A 17,486-nucleotide genomic window follows, 5' to 3' on the forward strand; every position below is an offset into this window, starting at 1 on the left:
TTTTCAGGTACACCAATCAGACGTAGGTTTGGTCTTTTCACATAGTCCCAAATTTCTTGGAGGCTTTGTTCATTTCTTTTTATCCTTTTTTCTCTAAACTTCCCTTCTCTCTTCATTTCATTCATTTCATCTTCCATCAGCGATACCCTTTCTTCCAGTTGATCACATCTGCTACTGAGGCTTCTGCAATCTTCGCGTAGTTCTCGAAACTTGGCTTTCAGCTCCATCAGCTCCTTGAAGCCCTTCTCTCCATTGGTTATTCTAGTTATCCATTCTTCTAATTTTTTTTCAAAGTTTTTAACTTCTTTGCTGTTGTTTTGAATTTCCTCTTGTAGCTCAGAGTAGTTTGATCGTCTGAAGCCTTCTTCTCTCAACTCATCAAAGTCATCCTCTATCCAGCTTTGTTCCGTTGCTGGTGAGGAACTGCGTTCCTTTGGAGGAGGAGAGGTGCTCTGTTTTTTAGAGTTTCCAGTTTTTTTGGTCTGTTTTTTCCCCATCTTTGTGGTTTTATCTACTTTTTGTCTTTGATGATGGTGATGTACAGATGGGTTTTTGGTGTGGATGTCCTTTCTGTTTGTTAGTTTTCCTTCTACCAGACAGGACCCTCAGCTGCAGGTCTGTTGGAGTTTACTAGAGGTGCACTCCAGACCCTGTTTGGCTGGGTGTCAGCAGCGGTGGCTGCAGAACAGCGGATTTTCGTGAGACCACAAATTCAGCTGTCTGATAGTTCCTCTGAAAGTTTTGTCTCAGAGAAGTACCGGGTTGAATGAGGTGTCAGTCTGTCCCTACTGCGGGGGTGCCTCCCAGTTAGGCTGCTCAGGGGTGAGGGACCCACTTTAGGAGGCAGTCTGTCTGTTCTCAGATCTCCAGCTGGGTGCTGGGATAACCACTACTCTCTTCAAAGCTGTCAGTCAGACAGGGACATTTAAGTCTGTGGAAGTTCTTGCAGAGTTTTTGTTTGTCTGTGCCCTGCCCCCAGAGGTGGAGCCTACAGAGGCAGGCAGGCCTCCTTGAGCTGTGGTGGGCTCCACCCAGTTCGAGCTTCCTGGCTGCTTTGTTTACCTAAGCAAGCCTGGGCAATGGCGGGCGCCCCTCCCCCAGCCTCGCTGCCGCCTCGCAGCTTGATCTCAGACTGCTGTGCTAGCAATCAGCGAGACTCCGTGGGCATAGGACCCTCCGAGCCAGGTGCGGGACACAATCTCCTAGTGTGCCGTTTTCCAGGCCCGTTGGAAAAGCGCAGTATTAGGATGGGACTGACCCGATATTCCAGGTGCCGTCTGCTTCCCCTTTCTTTGACTAGGAAAGGGAACTCCCTGACCCCTTGTGCTTCCCGAGTGAGGCAATGCCTCGCCCTGCTTCGGCTCGCGCACAGTGCGCTTCACCGACTGTCCTGCACCCACTGTTAGGCACTCCCTAGTGAGATGAAACCGGTACCTCAAGCAGAAATGCAGAAATCACCCGTCTTCTGTGTCGCTGGGGCTGGGAGCTGGAGACCGGAGCTGTTCCCATTCGGCCATCTTGGCTCCACCCTACGACATGTGTATTTTCTTTGGTGAGATGTATATTCAAATATTTTGCACTTTTTACTAATGGATTTTCTTACTGAATTTTGAGAGTTCTCTATATATTCTAAATATGTTATTTATCAGATATAAGTTTTGCTAATATTTTCTCCCAGTATGTAGCTTGTCTACTAATTTTCTTATGGTGTCTTTTGAAAAGCAGAAGTTTTAAATTTTGATAAATTTCAAGTTATCAGTTTTTTCTTTTATAGTTCTTAAGTTTTTGTCCTATACAAAAAAATCTTTGCTCAACTCAAGATCATGAAGATTTTATCTTGTTTTACTTTAGGCATTTTATAGATTTAGATAAATTATTTTTAAATTTTATTTATTTATTTTTATTGTCGTGGAAAATCGGGTTTTCATTTTTCCAAAAATTGCACCAAAGTAAAGCAAAGCTCTGGTTGATGTAGGTGTGTTGTGTAGGTGTTAGCAGTAGTGCCCTCACCATGCACTCATTGGACAGTAGCGCAACCCCAAGGAAAGAATGGTTAGCTCTATAAATCTTTTTTTTTTTTTTTGAGACGGAGTCTCGCCCAGGCTGGAGTGCAGTGGCACGATCTCAGCTCACTGCAACCTCCGCCACCCAGGTTCACGCCCTTCTCCTGCCTCCGCCTCCCGAGTAGCTGGGACTACAGGCGTCGGCCACCGCACCCGGCTAATTTTTTGTATTTTTTTGTTTTTAGTAGAGACGGGGTTTCACTGTGTTAGCCAGGATGGTCTTCATCTCCTGACCTCGTGATCCACCCGCCTCAGCCTTCCAAAGTGCTGGGATTACAGGCGTGAGCCACCGCACCAGGCCAGCTCTATAAATCTTTAAATTCATGGCTATAATCCATTTCAAGGTAATTTTTGTGTAGAGTGCAAGGTAAAGGTTGAAGTTTTTTTTTTTTTTCATGTGGATATCAATCGTTTTAGTGGCTTTTGGCTTTAAAATACTATCCTATCTCCAGTGAAATAACTTGGTTCCTTCAGTGCAAATCAATTGACTGTATATGTGTAGGTCTATTACTGTTCCCATAGATCGATATGTCTACGCTTATGCCAATAATCTACCATACTGACTGATTACTGTAGCTTTGTAGTAAGACTGGAAGTCAGGTGATATAATTCTTCCAAATTATTTTTCTTTTCCAAAACTGTTTATCGTAGGTCCTTTGCATTTCCATATAAATGTTAGAGTCAGCTTGTCAATTTCTAAAACCTTGCTGGAATTTTGCATGGGATTGCATTAAACCTATAGATCAATTTCGGTAGAATTGCCTCTTAACAATACTGGGCCTTCTGATCCATGTACACAATATATCTTTCCATTGACTTCAATCCTCTTTAATACCTTTCAGTAATATTTTGTAGTCTTCAGTGCATGAACTTTGGACACACTTTGTTAGATATACCGTGAAATATTTTATAGTTTCTAGGCTATTTTAAATAACGTTTAAAAATTTTAGTTTTCAGTTATTCATTGCTACTATTTAGAAACACAAATGACTTTTATATGTTGACCTTATAATTTCTAGGGCTGCTATCACAAACTGGAGGGCTTAAAACAACATAAATTTATTCTTTCACAGTTCTGAAAGGCTGGAAGTCCAGAATCAAAGTGCCAGCAAATGTGGTTCTTTCTGGAGGCTCTGAAGGAAGCGTGTCCCATGCCTCTCTCCTACCCTCTGGTGGTTGTCGGCAATCCCTGACGGTCCTGTCTTGTAGCTGCGTCATTCCAGTCTCTGCCTCTACTGCTACATGGCATTCTCTCTCTGGATTAGTCTCTGTGTCCAAATTTCCCTCTTCTTGAAAAAACAGCAGTCCCCGAATTAAAGACTCACCTTGGTCTAGTAAGTCTTCATCTTAACTCATTACATCTGCAAAGTCCCTATTTTCAAATAAGGTCACATTCACAGGTACTGGAGGTGAGGACTTGAACATAGATTTTGGGGAGACACAATTCAACCCACAACACCTTGTGTCCTGCAGCCTTGCTAAATTCACTTACTAGTCCTCGCAAATTTCCTGCAGATTATTTGGGATTTTCTATATAGATGATCAGTCAGTTTACTTTTGACAAAACACCAGAGCCACATACGAGCAAAGGTTTCTCTATATTAACTACTCTTGTGTTATTGCCATAGAGTTCGAGGTTTTTTTAAAAAAAATGTTTCTGTTGATTCCAATCTTGACTAATCATGTTGAGCCTCTTTTTCAGTGCTTACTTGACTTATATATTTTATTTGGTGAGATGTATATTCAAATATTTTGCACTTTTTACTAATGGATTGTCTTATTGAATTTTGAGAGTTCTTTATATATTCTAAATATGTTCTTTATCAGGTATAAGTTTTGGCAATATTTTCTCCTAGTATGTAGCTTGTCTACTAATTTTCTTACAGTGTCTTCTGAAAAGCAGTTTTAAATTTTGATAAATTTCAAGGTATCAGGTTTTTCTTTTATAGTTCATAATTTTTTTGTCCTATATAAAAAATCTTTGCTTAACTCAAGATCACAAAGATTTTGTCTTATGTTTTACTTAGGCATTTTATACTTTTAGCTCTATAAATCTTTGTTTAAAATTTTATTTATTGTTTTATTTTCTTTATTGTGGAAAATCAGGTTTTCGTTTTTCCAAAAATTGCACCAAAGTAAAGCAAAGCTCTAGTTGATGTGGGTGTCTTGTGTAGGCGTTAGCAGTAGTGCCCTCACTGTGCACTCATTGGACAGTAATAAACCTTAAGTTGACTTTTCAAAACTCTTTCAAGCTTCTCTTTACATTAGGTGCTGTCCATATCATCACATGCTTTTCCAACTGTATAGCTGAGTGGTGGATGAGAATGAAGTGAGTGAGGCACGTGCCCCAGGTGCGAAACTTAAGGAGGCACCAAGACTTTGGAAATCAAGATAAATAATACCTTTATGCAATATTTTAAAAGTAGAAATTCACACAACTATCCACGATGAACAAAATATCAACAATATATAAAGATAGAGAATTTTACCATGCATTCACATGACCCTACCTCACTCAGCTCACCCTAAATCTGGCCCTGCTGTCTCGACTGCTATCAGCTGCTCTTTCTCAATCTGATCAATGTCAGCGAAACAAATTATAGGTGCTTAGCATGGCTTCAGGGGCCAATTTTGCTGAGATCATAACAAGTCTTTTTTCTCCTACTTTCACCTGATTTAATCCTGTGGTTCAGCTGGTTCTCAGTCTTCCAACTCTTAGTCTTCCACTCTTTTTTTTTTTTAAATTATTATACTTTAAGTTCTAGGGTACATGTGCACAACGTGCAGGTTTGTTACATAGGTATACATGTGCCATGTTGGTTTGCTGCACCCATTAACTCGTCATTTACATTAGGTGTTTCTCCTAATGCTATCCCTCCCCCTGCCTTCTACCCCATGACAGGCCCCGGGGTGTGATGTTCCCTGGCTTGTGTCCAAGTGTTCTCATTGTTCAATTCCCACCTACGAATGAGAACTTGTGGTGTTTGGTTTTCTGTCCTTGTGATAGTTTGCTCAGAATGATGGTTTCCAGCTGCATCCATGTCCCTGCAAAGGACATGAACTCATTCTCTTTATGGCTACATAGTATTCCATGGTGTGTATGTGCCACTATCCAGAATCTATAAATAAATTAAACAAATTTACAAGAAAAAAAACAAACGACCCCATCAAAAAGTAGGCAAAGGATATGAACAGACACATCTCAAAAGAAGACATTTATGCAGCCAACAGACACATGAAAAAATGCTCATCATCACTGGTCATCAGAGAAATGCAAATCAAAACCACAATGAGATACCATCTCACGCCAGTTAGAATGGCGATTATTAAAAAGTCAGGAAACAACAGATGCTGGAAAGGATGTGGAGAAATAGGAATGCTTTTACACTGTTGGTGGGAGTGTAAACTAGTTCAACCATTGTGGAAGACCATGTGGTGATTCCTCAAGGATCTAGAACTAGAAATACTATTTGACCCAGCGATCCCATTACTGGGTATATATCCAGAGGATTATAGTCTTCCATTCTTTAAGGAAATGATACCTGTTGTGATAGGTTCCAGGTACAAGCTTGGTTTCAGGTCAAAGGCACAATTTCAGAGCATATTCTGGATATATGCTGGATATATGGAATATATGTCCAATCCACAAGCCATTAGAATAGATTTACTATCTAAAAAGCTATCTACATTCTGCCCTGCTTGTCTAATTTCTACCATCACGTGCCTTGTCTCCCAGCCATGTTATTGTGCCATAGGTGGACAGCTGACCCACAGCAAGTCTATTGCATTTTCTTGCCTTTTAATTTGGAATCTGGTTTCAGAAATCATGTAGTAAGAACGTGTGGAGCAGGAATTGGAGCACCCAAACTCCCAAGCTGTTTTTCACCCACATTCCAACATGTGAACTGAGAAGCAGAGAAAGTTGATTAGCAAAGGGAGAAGTTCGATGCAGAAAGGCAGGGATGAGAGATAGAGAGGTAGAGTCAGACTTGGCTTCCTAACAATTTTCCAGTTCATACTTCCAATCTCTTCCTGAGATCCAGCTCTATCCCTTCTTTTGAATTCTCTGAGATACCACATCACTCATATAACAAACACCACATCTTCACTTTTTTTCTTATACTTTGAATTTGCTTTCATTAGTCCAAATTAGAGAACCTTGGATAATATGCTGTTTCCAACTTCCAAAATTAGATGCTTTATCCTCCCCGGGATTCTAAGGAAACTTTCCCAAACTGCTCTTTCCAGTGCTTTTCCCTGGTTAATAAAATCATTTCCTCTAGGAATACAGTTATTCCTTTCTTTTTTTAAAACAACTTTAATTCCATTCTTCTTTCTTTTATACATTTCCCTGGTGATCCTCATTTGCACGGTTCCCAAGTTTACTCTTCCATTCTGTTTTTTCTTAGCATGTTTTTGGCCGATCCCATTGTTAGTATTTATTAAGTGTTTACATTGTATAAAAGATACAGAAGTCAGATATCTTTTATTTACCACCCTATTCATTACCCAAGGTCCAATTTAAATATTATTTTCAACCATACTGCCAAAAGCAATCTACAAATTCAAGGCAATTACCATCAAAATACCACTCTCATTCTTCACAGAACTAGAAAAAACAATTCTAAAATTCATATGGAACCAAAAAAGAGCCTGCCTAGCCCAAGCACGACTGAGCAAAAAGAACAAATCTGGAGGCATCACATTACCTGATTTTAAACTGTACCATAAGGCCATAGTCACCAAAACAGCATGGTACTGGTATAAAAATAGGAACATAGACCAATGGAACAGAATAGAGAACCCAGAAATAAACCCAAATGCTTACAGCCAACTGATCTTCAACAAAGCAAACAAAAACATAAAGTGGGGAAACGATGCCCTATTCAACAAATAGTGCTGGGATAATTGGCAAGCCACACGTACGAGAATGAAACTGGATCCTCATCTCTCACCTCATACAAAAATCAACTCAAGATAGATCAAGGACTTAAATCTAAGACCTGAAACTATAAAAATTCTAGAAGATAACATCAGAAAAACCCTTCTAGCCATTGGCTTAGGCAAGGATTTCATGACCAGGAACCCAAAAGCCAAATGCAATAAAAACAAAGATAGGGCTGGGCATGGTGGCTCATGCCTGTAATCCCAGCACTTTGGGAGGCTGAGGCAGGCGGATCAGCTGAGGTCACGAGTTCAAGACCAGCCTGGCCAACATGGTGAAAACCCGTCTCTACTAAAAATACAAAAATTAGCCGGGGGTGGTGGCAGGTGCCTAATCGCCAGCTACTCGGGAGGCTGAGGCAGGAGAATCGCTTGAACCTGGAAGGTGGAGGTTGCAGTGAGCTGAGATTATGCCATTGCACTCCAGCCTGGGGGACAAGAGCGAGACTTCATCTCAAAAAACAAAACAAAACAAAACAAAACGAAACAAAGATAAATAGGCTGGGCTTAATTAAACTAAGGAGCTTTTGCACAGCAAAAGGAATAGTCAGCAGAGTAAAAAGACAACCCACAGAGTAGGAGAAAATTTGCACAATCTATACACCTGACAAAGGACTAATATCCAGAATCTAAAACAAACTCAAACAAATCAGCAAGAAATAAACAAACAATCTCATCAAAAACTGGGCTAAGGACATGAATAGATAATTCTCAAAAGAAGATATATAAATGGCCAATACACATATGAAAAAATCCTCAACATCACTAATGATCAGGGAAATGCAAACAAAAACCACAATGCGATACTACCTTACTCTTGCAAGAATGGCCATAATCAAAACATAAAAAAATAATAGATGTTGGCAGGGATGCGACAAAGAGGGAGCACTTCTACACTGCTGCTGGGTTCAACCACCATGGAAAACAGTGTGGAGATTCCTTAAAGATCTAAAAGTAGAACTACCATTTGATCCAGCAATCCCACTACTGTGTACCTACTCAAAGGAAAAGAAGTCATTATACGAAAAAGATATTTGCACACTCATGTTTATAGTAGCATAATTCGCAATTGCAAAAATGTGGGACCAACCCAAATGCTCATCATTCTACAAGTGGATAAAGAAACATATATATATATATATACACACACACACACACACACATATGTGCACACACACACACTCATAATGGAATACTACTCAGCCATAAAAGGAATAAATTAATGGCATTTGCACCAACCTGGATGACATTGGAGACTGTTATTCTTAGTGAAGTAACTCAGGAATGGAAAACCAAACATCATATATTCTCACTTATAAGTGATAGCTAAGCTATGAGGATGCAAAGGCATAAGAATGATACAATGGACCTTGGGGACTCAGGGGGAAAGGGTAGGAAGGGGATGAGTGATAAAAGATTACAAATTGGGTGCAGTGTATACTGCTCGGGTGATGAGTGCACCAAAATCTCACAAATCACCGCTAAAGAACTTAGTCATGTAACCAAATACCACCTGTTTCCTAATAATCTATGGAAGTAAAAAATTAAAAAAAAAATCGTCTGGGCATGGTGGTTCACACCTGTAATCCCAGCAGTTTGGGAGGCCGAGGCGGGTGGACCACTTGAGGTCAAGAGTTTCAGGTCAGCCTGGCCAACATGGTGAAAACTCATCTCTACTAAAAATACAAAAATTAGCTGGGTGTGGTGGTGGGTGCCTGTAATCCCAGCTACTTGGGAGGCTGAGGCAGGAGAATCGCTTGAACCCAGAGGCAGAGGTTGTAGTGAGCCAAGATATTGCCATTGCACTCCAGCCAGGGCAACAAGAGAAAAACTCTGTCTCAAAAATAAATAAATTAATTAATTAAAAAAATCATTACCACTATGAGCCTGTCTCACCAATCTCTTTTTTCCTTCAGAAAGAATATAGACAGCTCTTTGTATATAAATACATTTGAATTCTCCTCTATTATGTCCCCTCAAGGCAAGGAATCATGTTACTCATGCTTGCATTATGAGCACTTAACATCTATAGGAGGTGATGGGTAAGGGCAGGTTGGATAAATTAGCGAATTAATGTAAAGGGTGGCCTACTTTGCCACATACGAAATTGGGGGATGTACTTGATCCCAAATATCCCTTAAACATTAGGTTCTTCTGGTCTCTGCTATTCTAAGTCCCGTTCTTTTCCCATTTTGCCCTGTTTCCCCAGATGATGTTACCACCATGACTTGAGTTACCATCTGCCATATGTGAGTCCATCCTGAGACTATATTTTTAGTCCAGATTTGTCTCCGGAAAGCCAGACCCATAATTCCAATTACTTATCAGGAAGCACCAGCAGGTGCTTCTGCAGGCACCTCAGAGTCAGTTTAGTCTGCCAAATCCACCCATTTCATTACATCCTCCCACTCTTCCTTCTTTTTCTCTTTCTCCTCTGATGTTCCCTAAATAATGAATGCAGCATTACTCTGTCAATTGCACAAACACTGGTTTATGGTTAACACAGAGCACATTGCCTGGTGCCTAGTAAGCACTCAATTAATATTTATTGAGTAAATAAATGCCACACACTAAAATGGCCAAATCAGTTGAAAATGACAGATTTGGTGATTACATTCAGAAATAATCTTAGACTTAATAGTAAAAAGCTAGAATGAGAATAAGCCCAGGGAATTTCCTGTCTTTCACTTTTGCTGCCTTTGAAACATTAAGCAAACCAACATCGCTCATGAGGTCTGACTTGAAGATCAGACCTAAAGGCTTATGATTTGTGATCCTCCATAAAACTGTCTGAAATGGTTTCGTTTAGACAAATGGGACTTTGTTCATTATGCCCGATCATGGACAGTCTTTATATACATGCCAAGATAAATTTTTCTGAGGTAAGCTTATAGGGATTGAGGACATACTGTGTGCTATCCTATTGGGAGTAAGGCTGATAACTAACCTTTCATTCTTCTATCCCAGGCTAATATTTGAGGCGTCAGTTGCAGGCAAACAGCAGGAGCTTTTGGCTTCACACTGGCTTGAGTCTGAATTCCAGCTCCTGCATTTACCAACTTTGTGAGTTTGAATAAGTTACTTAAGTTTCTTGAATCTCACTTTCATCTATTATATGGAGACAATATTATGCATAGCATATGGTTATTTGAAAGTAGATGTGTAATAAGTTAAGCATAGTCTCTGAAACAGGGGTGCTCACTAAATGTGAGCTTTCTTCCCATCTCTTGCTAGATGTGTGGTGATCTCTAATTAGGTTACTCAACCCACCTTGATTGTCAGTTTCCTCGTCAGTGAATCAAATAATTACACTATCCACAGAGTTGATGTGAGGACTGAGTGATAGTGATTTAAAGTGACTATCACATGATACATAGTGATTATTTAATCACTACTAGAACCCTTTCTTTCTTCCTTCTCAGTAAGGAATGGGAAACGCCTGATTGTATTTTAAGTCTGTCAGAACTTCTAGGTGATCTAGCAAGACATGAACATGGAATATTGTTGCTTTGCTCGTGTGTATAATACAATACTGCTCAACAGAAATGATAAATAGAGGAAACTTGCCATCTTCTCTGTGTGACAATTGCATGCCCCAGCCGACATCATCAGATTTGCCTTGGGGTTTTTCCTCAGGGTGCATGTAACCAATGGAAAAGGACCAATGCCTGAGAAGTCTCATTGGTTACTTGGGGGTACCACATCCTCTGATTGGTGTAAGCATCAGCCAATCCTCATCCACGTATTAACAGCACTTCAATCATTAATCAGGCAGCTGCTGACTTTGGCTAAATCAAGGTATCTTACCCGACCCTCTGGACTACTCTTTATTCCTTCCTCCCTTCATTCTGCACAATGACCACCTCCCTACACCCCAAATATGCAAATACCATTTTGTTAAGAACTGAGTCCATTCCCTTCAAACCCCCAGGACGTTGAGGTTTCTGCTGCTAGCATCTACAATAGTTACAGAAATGACTTGTATTTCTTTAGAAACACATGACTGTAGTAATGAGGAAGCTAGTATAACTTTAGTGAGTATGCCTTTATAATGGTGTGAGTTGGGGAATAGGCATATACGGAGGCCAGTTTCTCTAGCAGGTGCCACACATTGAGATGATAACCATTGTAAAAAGCTGTTTTCCAGGACGGATGGGGTAACAGATGAATCTCACCAAATCTCATTGGCTTTACTATTACAGAACCTGTCAAGAATCAGCTTACCTTTAACTGGTTGCCTCAGAAGCCTCCATGTTTGAATTGCTGTGGGTGTGGAAAGAATGGGGGCTGGTAGATGGAGTTTGACTAGTAAGAAGAGGGAGTGGAGCGGAGCCTATGGCAGCGGAGGCCATGGGGGGAGTTTCCATGTAAGAAACTTTTGGTATCTGGGAGCAAACGATTTATTACCTAAACCTCCCACTCACTTGATAGATTGCTGTTGGCATCTGCGTTATTGAAAAAAAAAAAAAAAAGACCTTGCTTCTTAGAAAAAAAAATTGGTGAGGCAAATACAGGACATTCAAATACAGCAGTGGGAAGGAAAAGAAAGCGGAAAATGCACTTGGCAAGAATTCAGAGAGAGCGACAGCCAATTGTCTTTATTGAAATGGCATTGAATTACAAACTCAAAGGAGGGAGTGGCGTCTCTTTTAGTAGAGAAACAAAAAACCTTGCCATCCCTACCCAGTAAACAGTGTAGGGAAAACATTAACAACAACAACAACTCTATGCAAGGTATTTTTTTGTTTCGTTTTTTTTCTCTTCTTATCTCCAAACAAAGAGATCTGTGTTTGCTACTGAAACACCCTAAATATATTGCCCACATACCCTGGTGGTTAAATTCCCTTCAAGAGGGTGACTGGACCAGGCCAACCCTCTGCCCCCAACCCCCTTCTGGTGGAGGCTCTAAGTCTGATATGTCCCGCCTCTTTGCCCCAGCGGAGCACGTTCGCCAAAGCCCCGCAGATGCAGCACGTTTCCAGAACGCGCACTTTCGCAATGGGCGGCATCTCTCGCTCTCTGATGAACGGTCAAAAATGAGATTCTGGATGAGAACAATTAGAAACTTTAATTACCCTCCAGGCGTCTAACGATTATAAGCCACATTCTTATTTTTATAAGGAATTAGCTACAGATTGGATAGTGCTTGTCATGCTTTGAAACATTTCCTGCGTCTTTCTGGCATCACTCCGTTGTTGTTAGAATGCTGGTGCTTCTCACATCCCCACTACCGCGCCGCCCCCCGCCCCGCGCTGCCCCACCTCTCTCTCTCTGTCGCTCTCTATGTGCATGTATATGTATATGTATATGTATATGTATATGTATATGTATACGTATATGTATATGTATATATTTTTTGGGCTTGCCAATTCCCGCACCTTCATATACGTTACCCCGTCCTTTCATCTCCAAGATGACCTGAAATGACCTTTTGCTTGGCACGAGACGTGATTCAACTGATAATAAAAGTGTTCGGGGGGAGGGTAGGGGCGGTGTCTGTCTGCGCCGGGCTGAGGAAGAGCCAGGAGGGGGGCGGAGAAGGGGGGGGACCATATCCATTTAAAGACGAATGCTGCTGCTTTCCGCAGTGCTATTTCCTGTAATTAATTTTCCACATATCACCTATCACACGAAAATAAAAGTTTTTTTTTTTTTTTTTTTAAGGCACACCACTCTCTTTGTTTAACCGGAGATCCCGGGCTGTTTAGAAGTGGTGGTGGGGGGAGTGGAGGAAGGAGAGTGGGGGTGGGGGGGGGCAGGCCGGGGAAGGCTGGGCGTACCCCCCGCAGAGAGGCCCGAGCTCTCCTCCGGAATGTGGGGTCGGAACCCCGCAGCTTTCTTTCTTTCTGCCTGGGTGTTTGCTGCTGGGAACTTCTTTTCAAAGCCACGGCGCCTGCTAAGGTTCCCGCACACAGTTCCCTTCCATTTTCCATCTGCAGCCTTTGAGGGGTGTGGGCTTTTCCCAAAGCCTTTATTTCTTTGTCGTTTTAGGAAACCTCAATTTTTGCACCGACTCCAGAACTCCAAATGGATGCCGATAGCAAGTCCCATCGATCGTTCCCCTCCCCCATCTTACTTAGGGAGGAAAAAAAAGAACAAACTATTTATTTGGATACTCAGCGAGGTTGTGGGAGTTGCCACAGCAACAGCTGTGAACCTTGCACAGCAAAAGACTCTTATTGTAGAGTGTCCTGCCTTCCAAAAGATCTCCTCTTTAAGGAGACACTGCTAGCGATACTATATCAGTTTGGTGTGTGTGTACATTGACGTATCATCGACACCATTTGAAGAAACAAAGGCAAGGGTTTACGTGGGTGGTTCACAAGATAATTTTAGTCAAGCTTGACCAGATGAGATGTGAGAAGAGAAAAATGGACTGTGGAGTCACGTGGGGACCTGAGATTAGAGAACTTCCTGCCCAGAAGCTTGCGAAATGGTAGAAAGTATTCTAAAGGTGTCCTGTCCCTTCTGGAGGTCATAGCTTGCGTGTGAGCTGGCGGGGGTGATTACGCAGCCTTCCTGTCACCCTCTCCTGCACTTGTCGAAGGGATCTTGACGTGAGATAGATGCTCTGAGCTCAGAGACGTGAGGAACTCAGCTTCCTGGGTTCCAGGAAGAACTTCTTTTCCCTGAAGTGCCTCATAGGCTGAAAGTTCCATGAAAAGCAAGAGGTTGCTCCACAGTCCCAGTTTCAAACCTTCTGGCTTTCCTCGGAAACCATGAAGTCATTAATGCCTCATAGGTATTAATATTTGCTAGTCTCTACAGATATAAAGGTACAATTAAAGACTAGTCCTTAGCCCCTGCCCTCAAGGAGCTGTCAGTCAAGAAGTGGATTAGGTAAACAGATAAATACAGGGAAGAAGGAGTGACTATGAGGCTGCCAGATCCGTTACAGCCACCAGCATGATCCCCATTCATTTCTTAGTTCATGGAATGCCTGACAGAATGCCAATCAACATCCCTTTCCTTTCCTTCTTCAAAAGTGCCTCCTTATAGGAAAAATTGTCATTCTGGGCAGATGGGCGCCAGGAAGCTGCCTTGAGAGTCACACTGTGGAAGGGCACTGCTATCATCTTCAGTGAAAACCTCAGCCCAATTTCCAACCTGCTGTAGAAAAGGAAAGATACTAATATTACTGAGTACCCCTTCCATGTGCCATACATGATGCTATTTATTACACATATAATAACACCTATAATAAATGCTATTTATTAAACGTATAGTAAATGTTATTTTATACCTACAATAAACGCTATTTATTATCCTATTGAATCCTCATGCAGTCTTTCACATGTAGTACCTGGTTTTATCTGAGCCATAGACCATAGGAAATGATTTGAGTGACTTGTTTTCTCAATTACCCCAAGGATGATGCATAACTAGTACCATTCTATATGATAGAAGAGAAATTGATTCCCTTTATACAATGAATGCTTGAGGGCATTAGTTTTAATTCCCTCTCAGAGTCCCTCTTGAGAAAGTTGTGAAGTATCCTGACTTAACAGACAAGGAAACAGAGACTCAGGGAAATTGCTCAAGATCACACAGCCAACAATGCCAAAAATAATGGAAATTTCCTTCCTGACTCAAAAATTTATAATCTTTTGAGATAGCATGAATAGATTGCTCTATACTTCCATTTGACTATTTAAAAAAATAGAGGCCGGGCGCAGTGGCACTTTGGGAGGTCGAGACAGGCGGATCACCTGAGGTCAGGAGTTCGAGACCAGCCTGGCCAACATGGTGAAACCCCGTCTCTACGAAAAATACAAAAATCAGCTGGGTGTGGTGGCACATGCCTGTAATCCCAGTTACTTGGGAGGTTGAGGCAGGAGAATCGCTTGAACCTGGGAGGTAGAGGTTGCAGTGAGCCAAGATCACGCCACTGCCCTCCATCCTGGGCCGCAGAGTGAGACTCTGTCTCAATACATAAATAAATAAATAGTTAAGGTTAGAATTTTCAGTGACTGACAGTCATACTGACTTAGAGTTAGATTGGAAGCTCTGCAAAAACAAGAACCGAGTCTTTTTTTTTCTTCAGTAGTATCTTTCTTGGAATTATCCATCCAGTTAGGCAAAGATTATCACTAAGAAAGCCATCATTCATGGTGAAGGGAACACCTTGCTTTTAATAACTCAAACCATTGCCACTCAGCCTGACCACTTACCAGACTTAACCTCACATGACTTTTAAAATCAAACATATCTTCAAAGACCGGAGACATTTGTCATTGAAATCAAACAACAAGCCTTTAGCCCTAGGGCCATTGCAAGAGAAGAGCTGCTAACTCTTGCTAGCAATACCGACCTGTTTGGCAAAGGTGAGAGCTTTTAAAAGCATCCTAGTCATTTGTAAGAGTTTTTCTATGACCTCCTCTTTTGTACAGTAAGTTCTCAGTTCAGACCCTGCATCCTTGGGCAAATTACTCAACCCCTCTATTCCTCTTTTTTTTTGTTTTCTTTTAAGATAGGGTCTTGCTCTGTCACCCAGGCTGGAGTACAGTGGCAAAATCATGGCTCACTGCAACCTTGAACTCTTGGACTCAAGCGATCCTCCTGCTTCAGCCTCCCGGGTATGTGGAGCTACAGGCATGCACCACGATGCCTTGCTAATTTTTAAAAGTTTTTTGTGGAGACAGGTCTCACTGTGTTGCCAAGGCTAGTCCCAAACTCCTAGCCTGAAGCAATCTTCCCATCTCAGCCTCCCAAAGTGTTGAGATTGCTGGCATGGGCCACCTCACCCATCTGACCCCATTATTCCTTAATTTCGCATGAAAGTAGAGGAACAGTAGCATTTATGACATAGGATCATGGTAAGGATTACCCTGAGATTAAACATGTACAGCATTTAGTGCAGTACCTGGCTCATATGAAATGCTATTTATTATGCAATTATTATGTGAATTATTATAATCACTTTTATTTATATTAGAATTGATTAAAATGGATAGTTGACATTTTCTTTCCCATGCCATAGGTGGACCCTAAGCTATATTCTGAAGCTGATAAGTCTTTTCTTTTTCAACTCTCTGTTTTTCTCTCACCATGTCACTACTTCTCTTATTTCTAAACATTCATTTGTCCTGGCATTCCCTTTCTTCTTTCCCTAGCCTGCTCAAACAAAACAAAAAAATCTTGTTCTGAAAATGGCTCTGTGATTAATCATTTACACTGGGGATCAGCAAGATTTTCCTTTTTTTTATTATTATACTTTAATTTTTAGGGTACATGTGCACAATGTGCAGGTTAGTTACATATGTATACAGGTGCCATGTTGGTGTGCTGCACCCATTAACTCGTCATTTAACATTAGGTATATCTCCTAATGCTATCCCTCCTCCCTCCCCCCACCCCACAGCAGTCCCTGGTGGGTGATGTTCCCCTTCCTGTGTCCATGTGTTCTCATTGTTTAATTCCCACCTATGAGTGAGAACATGCAGTGTTTGGTTTTTTGTCCTTGTGATAGTTTGCTGAGAATGATGGTTTCCAGCTTCATCCATGTCCCTACAAAGGACATGAACTCATCATTTTTTATGGCTGCATAGTACTCCATGGTATATATGTGCCACATTTTCTTAATCCAGTCTATCATTGTTGGACATGTGGGTTGGTTCCAAGTCTTTGCTATTGTGAATAGGATCAGCAAGATTTTTCTAGAAAGAGCCAGATAGTAAATATTTTAGGCTTTACAGGCCTTACAGTCTCTGTTGCAACGGCTCAACTCTGATGTTGCGGTGCAAAACCAGTCATGGCCAATATGTAAATGAAAGAGTGGGACATGTTCTGATAAAACTTTATCTATGGACACTGAAGTTAGTTGAATTTCTTAGAATGTTTACATGTCACAAAATATTATTCTTTTATTTTTTTCAAGCATTTGTAAATATAAAAAACATTCTTGCCTGTATTGCTGACCCACGACGTATCTTGATCATGAGTTCAATCACTATTACATGCTCGGGAATATTGCATTTCATACTTTCAAGTTCCAGAAGAATATATAGGAAACACTACTTTGGGGGCAGTGCCATGAATAGTGTTTGTGCTAATGGCAGCCTCCTCTCTTGGCTCTCTTTGGAAAGGAAACCTGGCAGAGTGTGACCCAGGTTGGCCAACTGAAGATATTCATTACTGGAAAACATCCAGGCATCTGGGAAGAGGCAGCAAAAAGAGCACTATTTGTGATGTCGAACTTGGCTTCAGTCAAATTTGGATTCTAATCCCTTAGTGGTGTTTTGATTTGGGCAAGTCACTTAAAGTCTTTACACTTCAATTTTCCTAACTATAAAAGTAGAAATAATAATGCCTGTCTTAAAGAGTATGAGACTGAATTATATGTAGTCACTCTATGTGACAATGTATATTAAGAGGATGATAATTACCACATGGTGGACATTTCATAAATGCTTGAAGAGGATTAACAGGCACTCAGCTCATGTTTCCTTCAATCATTTATTGGTGGGGGAAGGAGGGTTC

At 41.1% G+C, this 17,486-nt stretch overlaps 1 non-coding gene and 1 pseudogene across 1 annotated transcript; both read right to left on the reverse strand.

Moving 5' to 3' along the window:
- Window positions 1–1,928: 1,928 nt before the first annotated feature.
- LOC115830558 lies at window positions 1,929–2,054 on the reverse strand. Its single transcript, XR_004026108.1, has one exon. It is a non-coding gene; the product is annotated as a U4atac minor spliceosomal RNA (small nuclear RNA).
- Window positions 2,055–4,177: 2,123 nt separating this feature from the next.
- On the reverse strand, window positions 4,178–4,296 carry LOC115830559 (annotated as a pseudogene).
- Window positions 4,297–17,486: the final 13,190 nt, after the last annotated feature.

The sequence above is a fragment of the Nomascus leucogenys genome, chromosome 15, assembly GCF_006542625.1.
Source record: "Nomascus leucogenys isolate Asia chromosome 15, Asia_NLE_v1, whole genome shotgun sequence".
Lineage (NCBI taxonomy): Eukaryota > Metazoa > Chordata > Mammalia > Primates > Hylobatidae > Nomascus > Nomascus leucogenys.